The sequence below is a fragment of the Pseudophryne corroboree genome, chromosome 3, assembly GCF_028390025.1.
Source record: "Pseudophryne corroboree isolate aPseCor3 chromosome 3, aPseCor3.hap2, whole genome shotgun sequence".
NCBI classification, from domain to species: domain Eukaryota; kingdom Metazoa; phylum Chordata; class Amphibia; order Anura; family Myobatrachidae; genus Pseudophryne; species Pseudophryne corroboree.
Window position 1 is genome coordinate 135,275,743 of NC_086446.1, and position 9,454 is coordinate 135,285,196.

General features: G+C 46.3%; 3 non-coding genes across 3 annotated transcripts; all 3 read right to left on the reverse strand.

Moving 5' to 3' along the window:
* Nucleotides 1–5,454: 5,454 nt before the first annotated feature.
* LOC134899617 (U1 spliceosomal RNA) lies at nt 5,455–5,617 on the reverse strand. Its single transcript, XR_010173270.1, has one exon. It is a non-coding gene; the product is annotated as a U1 spliceosomal RNA (small nuclear RNA).
* Nucleotides 5,618–5,769: 152 nt separating this feature from the next.
* LOC134899016 (U1 spliceosomal RNA) lies at nt 5,770–5,933 on the reverse strand. Its single transcript, XR_010172703.1, has one exon. It is a non-coding gene; the product is annotated as a U1 spliceosomal RNA (small nuclear RNA).
* A 670-nt stretch (nt 5,934–6,603) lies between these two features.
* Nucleotides 6,604–6,766, reverse strand: LOC134899397 (U1 spliceosomal RNA). Its single transcript, XR_010173073.1, has one exon. It is a non-coding gene; the product is annotated as a U1 spliceosomal RNA (small nuclear RNA).
* Nucleotides 6,767–9,454: the final 2,688 nt, after the last annotated feature.

Here is a 9,454-nt window from a genome sequence, read left to right on the forward strand (position 1 = left end):
AAAGTGATGGATTGGGTGACTATTACAATACCCACTGTTGCTGTCTGAAAAATTATGGATTTATAGATTGCTCTGCCGAGACATGTTTTTTTCTAAAATGCACCACAGGTATGGATGGATAGTATACTTGACGACACAGAGGTAGGTAGAGCAGTGGCCTACTGTACCGTACTGCTATATATTATATTATTTATTATTATTATTATTATCCTTTATTTATATGGCGCCACAAGGGTTCCGCAGTGCCCAATTACAGAGTACATAAACAAATAATCAAACAGGAAAACAGCAATTTACAGTTGACAACAATATAGGACAAGTACAGGGTAAATAAACATAGCTACATCAGCAGATGACACTGGAATAAGTATCAGGTGGCAGAAGACTGCTGGATTTGGTGCAGCTGAAGATTATTAAAGTAAGAAAAGAGTAAGCACATGAGGGAAGAGGGCCCTGCTCGTGAGAGCTTACATTCTAAAAGGGAGGGGTAGACAGACAGGGGTGAGACAGATGGGGTACATAGAGAGCGTGGAACAGAGGTTTAGGATGAGATTTGGCTGGGTTTGGTGAAGAAGTGGGTCTTGAGAGCCCGTTTGAAGTTTTGTAGAGAGGTGGAGAGTCTGAGGGGGAGAGATAGGGAATTCCAGAGAAGTGGTGCAGCACGTGAAAAATCTTGGAGGTAGGAGTGGGAGGAAGTAATCCGTAGGCAGGAGTCGGTGTGCATTAGCAGAGCGAAGAGGGCGGGTGGGAGTGTAAAGCGAGATAAGATCAGAGATGTAGATGGGAGAGGAGTGGGTGAGGGCTTTGTAAGCAAGTGTGAGAAGCTTGAAATGGATTCTGAAAGGGAAGGGGAGCCAGTGAAGAACTAGTAAGAGAGGAGAGGTGGACGTAGTGCGTTTGGTGAGGAAAATGAGCCGGGAAGCAGCATTGAGGATAGATTGGAGTGGAGAGAGGTATTTGTCAGGAATGCCAGTCAGGAAGAGATTACAGCAGTCCAGTCTGGAGATGACCAGTGAGTGGATAAGAGTCTTAGTAGCATCCTGGGTCAGAAAGGGTCTGATCCTGGAAATATTTTTTAGATGAAAACGGCAGGTTTGTGAGAGGTGCTGAATGTGTGGTTTGAAGGAGAGGGAGGAGTCAAGGATTACTCCAAGACAGCGCACTTGGGGGGTAGAGGAGATAGTAGTGCCATCAATAGATAATGAGATTGTAGGAGGTGAGGTTATGCGGGAGGGAGGTAGGATGATCAGCTCGGTCTTAGACATGTTAAGTTTAAGAAAGCGCTGGGACATCCAGGAAGAGATAGCAGAGAGACAGTTGGAGATACGAGTGAGGAGAGTAGGGGAGAGGTCTGGAGAGGAAAGATAGATTTGAGTGTCATCAGCATAGAGATGATATTGGAAACCAAAAGAACTAATGAGCTTACCTAGTGAGGACGTATAGAGAGAGAAGAGAAGAGGACCAAGGACAGAACCTTGGGGTACCCCTACAGTTAGTGGAAGTGAGGGGGAGGTGGAGTCATGAGAGGAGACAGAGAATGAACGGTCAGAAAGTTAGGACGACAACCAAGAGAGGGCTTTGTTACGCAGACCAATGGAGTGAAGGATTTGCAGTAGGAGAGGATGGTCCACAGTGTCAAAAGCAGCAGAGAGATCAAGTAGAATAAGTAGAGAGTAGTGTCCCTTAGATTTAGCAGCATGGAGGTCATTGCATACTTTTGTAAGGGCAGTTTCAGTGGAGTGGAGAGGACGGAAGCCAGACTGGAATGGGTCAAGCAGTGAGTGTGAGGAAAGAAAGGAAGTAAGGCGGTTGTAGACAATACGCTCAAGGAGTTTGGAGGCAAAAGGGAGGAGAGAGATGGGTCGGTAGTTGGAGAGAGTGTTTGGATCAAGGGTAGGTTTTTTAAGAATAGGAGAGATGAGAGCGTGCTTGAAGGCAGAGGGGACAGTGCCTGATGAGAGGGAGAGATTGAGAAGGTGGGAAAGATGGGAAAAAGCAGAAGAAGAGAGGTGGCAAAGGAGGCGGGAGGGGATTGGGTCAAGTGGGGAGGTGGTGAGGGGACAGGAACGAATGAGGGCCATGACTTCCTCTCCAGATGCATGGGAGAAAGATGACAGAGTTGGTGCGAGGGATGGGGAGGGTTGGTAAGGGTTGGGAGAAGGCTGGTTACTGATAGTCTGGTGTGATGTGATGTCCTGACGTATGGAGTCAATTTTGGATGTGAAGTAAGTGGCAAAGTCAAGAGCAGAGAGTGAGGAAGGGAGACGAGGTGGAGGTGGGCAGAGGAGTGAGTTGAGAGTGGCAAAGAGGCGCCGGGGGTTGGAAGACTGGGAGGAGATGAGGTTCTTGAAGTATGACTGTTTAGCAAGAGAAAGGGCAGCACTGAAGGATGAGAGCATAAGTTTGAAATGGAGGAAGTCTGCCTTAGAGCGTGATTTCCTCCAGTGTCGCTCAGCCGTACGTGAGCATTTTTGCAGATATCTGGTGCATTTGGTGTGCCAGGGTTGAGGTGTTAATTTGTGAGGGTGAATAGTGGTTGGTGGAGCAACAGAGTCAAGAGCAGAAGTAAGGGAAGCATTGTATGTGGAAGTGGCTTGTTCAGGGCATGAGAGAGAGAGAATAGGAGAGAGAAGTGAGTCAAACAGGGAGGAAAGGAATGTGGTGTCAATAGCTTCAATGTTACGCTTAGTGATGGTAGCCTTAGGAGGTAGAGATGGGAAAGTCGAGAGAGATAGGTTGAAGGAGAGCAGGTGGTGGTCAGAGAGGGGAAATGGGGAGTTGGAAAAATCAGAAATATCACAGCGGTGAGTGAAGACCAGATCCAGTGAGCTCCCATTCACATGGGAGGGTGAGGAGGTCCACTGGGAGAGACCAAGTGAAGAGGTGAGGTTAAGGAGTTTAGAGGCAGGGGATTGTGTGGGGATGTCAATAGGGATGTTGAAATCGCCTAGGATAATGGTGGGAATGTCAGAAGAGAGGAAGTGAGGAAGCCAGGAAGCAAAGTTGTCGATTAATTTGGAAGCAGTGCCAGGGGGGCGGTAAATGACAGCTACTCTAAGATAAACTGGTTGGAAGAGGCATATGGCGTGGACCTCAAATGTAAAGAATATAAGGGATGGTTCTGGTGGTATGAGTTGGTAGGAGTAACTAGAAGGTAAAAGGACCCCAACACCACCCCCATGGCGACCCCCAGGTCGGGGTGTGTGTGTGAATGTAAGGCCCCCAGCAGAGAGAGCAGCAGCAGAAGTAGTGTCAGAGGGCGTAATCCAAGTTTCAGTAATGGCTAGTAGGTGTAGGGAGTTGGAAATGAAAAGGTCATGAGTGGGGACCAGTTTGTTATAAACAGATCTGGCATTCCAGAGGGCACAGGATAGGGGGTATGAGTTTGTGGGAGAGATGTGAATTAGATTTTCAGGGTTGCTGTAGCGATGAGGTGGGATTAACTTTGAGGGCAGGGATGATGAGAGAGTAGTGATGGTACGGGTGCCTGAGCTAGGAGGGGAAACTGCAGGAGGTGGGCAGGGAGGGAGGTCAGTGTGATGTGGATGGGGGTGTGGGGAGGTGACAGGGAAGGGAGAGAGGGAGCAGGGCTGAGTTGTGGGGTAGCAGGACCATGGGGCAGAGGTGAATGAAAGTGGGGTAACAGGAAAGGTGGGGGAAGGAAACAGAGGGATGGAGGGGAGACAGAGGAGGGGAGAGAGGAGGAGGTGGAGGAGACTAGGGGGGAAGGCTAAAGATACATTATTAGGTAGACACTTAGTGATGTGGGGAGTATAAGAAAACCTTGACATAGTGTTAAGTAGGTAAATAGGTTGAGGGAAAGTGGAAGTAGGAGAGGAGACTGTAAGGCAATCCGAGCAGAAGAATTGCAGAAATGCAGGTGAGAAAAGCTGTGTAGGCTCAAGGGGTGTAGATTTAGTATGAAATGAGTCAAAAGCGTAGATAAAGTGGGTGCAGAAAAGTATTTGGAGTGTAAGAAATGAAAGGATTGTGAGAGGTTTAAGAAGCAATGGTAATTATGTTAGATGTTTTAAGTGTTTGCAGGTAAAATTGCATTGGTGCAGCTGTGCTTAAAAAACAAAATTACAATAATACAGATACAGGCATTTGTAGGTGAAATGGATGGTTTATGAAATGTCCAAGTAAGGTAGTTCTGTGCTATGTAATCAGATGCAACAATCAGGAGGTGAGTGATCTGAGGAGTAAGTGACTCACATTTGTTATTAGTTCTTCAGTTTTCTTTGTTTTGTTAGATTGGTGTGCTTCTGTTTTCCTTCTTTTTCACTTCGATTGAACGCTGATTGAACACTGCTGTTATGTGTCAATTTTATCACGGTTTGATAAAAATGCACGCTTAGATCAATAAATGCACAGCCAAATGGCTTTGCACAGCCTACACCATTGGACTTAAGTAGAAGACTATTACAAGTGAAACCAATAATTGAAATCTGTAACCACACCCCACCCCCTCAAATGCCAGGCAATAAATTACCTTAAAAACAACAACCAGGCATTCCACAAAGACTAAACTGGGTCTATATCATTCAAAACTTTAAAAAAGTACTTCAAAATCACATACTATGCAATAATGTTTCAATTTGCATTACCCAGCAGAATTAGCTTTGCATATATAGATATAGTGCAGCAGAATATATTGATGGTTGTAGTCAATTGTAATTACCTGTAGGTGACAAGAAGAGAAGAAACGTCAATTCACAATCGATATCAGCTGAAGATAAATTAATGCTGATTGAACACTGCTGTTATGTGTCAATTTTATCACGCTTTGATAAAAATGCATGCTTAGATCAATAAATGCACAGCCAAACGGCTTTGCACAGCCTACACCATTGGACTTAAGTAGAAGACTATTACAAGTGAAACCAATAATTGAAATCTGTAACCACACCCCACCCCCTCAAATGCCAGGCAATAAATTACCTTAAAAACAACAACCAGGCATTCCACAAAGATTAAACTGGGTCTATATCATTCAAAACTTTAAAAAAGTACTTCAAAATCACATACTATGCAATAATGTTTCAATTTGCATTACCCAGCAGAATTAGCTTTGCATATATAGATATAGTGCAGCAGAATATATTGGTGGTTGTAGTCAATTGTAATTACTCAGCAGAATTAGCTTTGCATATATAGATATAGTGCAGCAGAATATATTGGTGGTTGTAGTCAATTGTAATTACCCAGCAGAATTAGCTTTGCAAATATAGATATAGTGCAGCAGAATATATTGGTGGTTTTAGTCAGTTGTAATTACCCAGCAGAATTAGCTTTGCATATATATAGTGCAGCAGAATATATTGGTGGTTGTAGTCAAATTAAGCAGACGGGAGAAGTCAGGATAGTGCGCAAGGGCATAGAAGGGAGCGGCTCAAGAAAAGAGAAGTGGAAACAGACAGCAAACTAGGCTGGAGAGAGACCTGAGACAAAGAGATCTGAATTATACGAGAGCCGACCAGGGGAAAAACAAATTATGCAGTCAAGTTTCCCACATTTGGAAAAATCACAGGAGCAGCACACCCCGAGTGCAATGAGTGAGCCTTGCCCAGGGAGAAGCACCTTCATGATCATAGTATATCACCTGGCAGGTAAGTAGGAGTTGGGCTAGAGCTGGGGAGGGTCGCTGCTCGGGCACCCCCCTGTCAAGTGAAGGAGATTCAACTGAGGCAGCACAAGGAATCTCTCGAAAGAAGAACAAGGCTAGAGGAAGATCTGAGACAAATAAATCTGACTTTTACCAGAGCTGACCAGAGGAAAGAACAAACACAGTCCCCCACTACCACAAATAATGCAGTCGAGTTTCCCACATTTGGGGAAATCATACGGGTCAGCATACCCAGAATACAATGAATGAACCTCACCCTGGGAGAACAATCTTCATGACCATGGTATCTCCTATGCAAAATAAGTATGATTTGGGATAGGGCTTGGGAGGGCCGCTGCTCAGGCACATCTCTGTCAAGTAAAGGAGATTCAACTGAGGCAGCACAAGGGAACTCTCATCTGGGGACAACAACTGCAGGGAGAACACATATTTTCAGATGAACATGGGAGGGCAGAAGGCTACCTAATACTGAAGCACCCCCAAACAACAAACCAAATGCAACAACTAGTGCAAGCATTCCTGGGGGAAGGCCTGCAGCAGATGGATTTGCATATGGTGATGTCATCCAAGCAGTGGGTCAAAGTTGGCTTCAACCCTCGTCTGCATATGAAAAGAGAAAAGGGGCGTGCAGGGCATGGCAGCATTTTTCGGCGCTTGGATGACCCCTAGTTCGCATTAAACACCTCCACCCTCCTTCGGTGTGGGGCTCATGTTGGCTATGCCCCAGCCCCGAAGCATTCAAGCTGATTTCTTGCAGCAGCTGGGCACTGTAACAGCTCCAGAGCTGCTCTGTAAGGCAAATAAAAGGGTGTGGGACCTGCAGCACTACCTGTAGTTCGCATTGTGCGTTGGAAGGCACAAAGTAAGCAGACGGGAGAAGTCAGGATAGTGCGCAAGGGCATAGAAGGGAGCAGCTCAAGAAAAGAGAAGTGGAAACAGACAGCAAACTAGGCTGGAGAGAGACCTGAGACAAAGAGATCTGAATTATACGAGAGCCGACCAGGGGAAACACAAATTATGCAGTCAAGTTTCCCACATTTGGGGAAATCGCAGGAGCAGCACACCCAGAGTGCAATGGGTGAGCCTTGCCCTGGGAGAAGCACCTTCGTGATTATAGTATCTCACCTGGCAGGTTAGTAGGAGTTGGGCTAGAGCTGGGGAGGGTCGCTGCTCGGGCACCCCCCTGTCAAGTGAAGGAGATCCAACTGAGGCAGCACAAGGGAACTCTCGAAATAAGAACAAGGCTAGAGGAAGATCTGAGACAAAGAAATCTGACTTTTACCAGAGCTGACATCACATCACACCAGACTATCAGTAACCAGCCTTCTCCCATCCCTTACCAACCCTCCCCATCCCTCGCACCAACTCTGTCATCTTTCTCCCATGCATCTGGAGAGGAAGTCATGGCCCTCATTCGTTCCTGTCCCCTCACCACCTCCCCACTTGACCCTATCCCCTCCCGCCTCCTCTGCCACATCTCTTCTTCTGCTTGTTCCCATCTTTCCCACCTTCTCAATCTCTCCCTCTCATCAGGCACTGTCCCCTCTGCCTTCAACCACGCTCTCATCTCTCCTATTCTTAAAAAACCTACCCTTGATCCAAACACTCTCTCCAACTACCGACCCATCTCTCTTCTCCCTTTTGCCTCCAAACTCCTTGAGCGTATTGTCTACAACCGCCTTACTTCCTTTCTTTCCTCACACTCACTGCTTGACCCATTCCAGTCTGGCTTCCGTCCTCTCCACTCCACTGAAACTGCCCTTACAAAAGTATGCAATGACCTCCATGCTGCTAAATCTAAGGGACACTACTCTCTACTTATTCTACTTGATCTCTCTGCTGCTTTTGACACTGTGGACCATCCTCTCCTACTGCAAATCCTTCACTCCATTGGTCTGCGTAACACTGCCCTCTCTTGGTTGTCGTCCTACCTTTCTGACCGTTCATTCTCTGTCTCCTCTCATGACTCCACCTCCCCCTCACTTCCACTAACTGTAGGGGTACCCCAAGGTTCTGTCCTTGGTCCTCTTCTCTCTCTATACGTCCTCACTAGGTAAGCTCATTAGTTCTTTTGGTTTCCAATATCATCTCTATGCTGATGACACTCAAATCTATCTTTCCTCTCCAGACCTCTCCCCTACTCTCCTCACTCGTATCTCCAACTGTCTCTCTGCTATCTCTTCCTGGATGTCCCAGCGCTTTCTTAAACTTAACATGTCTAAGATCGAGCTGATCATCTTCCCTCCCTCCCGCATAACCTCACCTCCTACAATCTCATTATCTATTGATGGCACTACTATCTCCTCTACCCCCCAAGTGCGCTGTCTTGGAGTAATCCTTGACTCCTCCCTCTCCTTCAAACCACACATTCAGCACCTCTTACAAACCTGCCGTTTTCATCTAAAAAATATTTCCAGGATCAGACCCTTTCTGACCCAGGATGCTACTAAGACTCTTATCCACTCACTGGTCATCTCCAGACTGGACTACTGTAATCTCCTCCTGACTGGCATTCCTGACAAATACCTCTCTCCACTCCAATATATCGTCAATGCTGCTGCCCGGCTCATTTTCCTCACCAAATGCACTACGTCCACCTCTCCTCTCTTACTAGTCCTTCCCTGGCTCCCCTTCCCTTTCAGAATCCATTTCAAGCTTCTCACACTTGCTTACAAAGCCCCTAACCACTCCTCTCCCATCTACATCTCTGATCTTATCTCGCTTTACACTCCCACCCGTCCTCTTCGCTCTGCTAATGCACGCCGACTCTCCTGCCTACGGATTACTTCCTCCCACTCCTACCTCCAAGATTTTTCACGTGCTGCACCACTTCTCTGGAATTCCCTACCTCTCCCCCTCAGACTCTCCACCTCTCTACAAAACTTCAAATGGGCTCTCAAGACCCACTTCTTCACCAAACCCAGCCAAATCTCATCCTAAACCTCTGTTCCACGCTCTCTATGTACCCCATCTGTCTCACCCCTGTCTGTCTACCCCTCCCCTTTAGAATGTAAGCTCTCACGAGCAGGGCCCTCTTCCCTCATGTGCTTACTCTTTTCTTACTTTAATAATCTTCAGCTGCACCAAATCCAGCAGTCTTCTGCCACCTGATACTTATTCCAGTGTCATCTGCTGATGTAGCTATGTTTATTTACCCTGTACTTGTCCTATATTGTCATCAACTGTAAGTTGCTGTTTTCCTGTTTGATTATTTGTTTATGTACTCTGTAATTGGGTGCTGCGGAACCCTTGTGGCGCCATATAAATAAAGGATAATAATAATAATAAATAATATAATATATAGCAGTACGGTACAGTAGGCCACTGCTCTACCTACCTCTGTGTCATCAAGTATACTATCCATCCATACCTGTGGTGCATTTTAGAAAAAAAACATATCTCGGCAGAGCAATCTATAAATCCATCATTTTTCAGACAGCAACAGTGGGTATTGTAATAGTCACCCAATCCATCACTTTTATAGGGTTACATGCATCCACATGCTACAGCCTGTCTCAATAATTTTACTGTCACGGTGTGTGTGTTTGTGTTTTTATTTGGGTATTTTTTTGTTGTTGTAGAACTACAGGTACCAGCGAGCCCGTTATTTCCCCGCCTGCTGGTACTTGAGGTTCTCCAAGTACCAGCAAGTGGGGGAGGCTTGCTGGGCCTTGTACTTCCACAACAAAAAAACAATGTTCTTTTTTTACACTTATGGCTATCAGCCCGGCACCCACCACCCAGGGGTGCTGGGGACAGCCTCGGGCTTCACCCCTGGCCCTTGGGTGCCTCGAGGGGAGGAACCTCTTGATTTAAGGGGTCCCCACT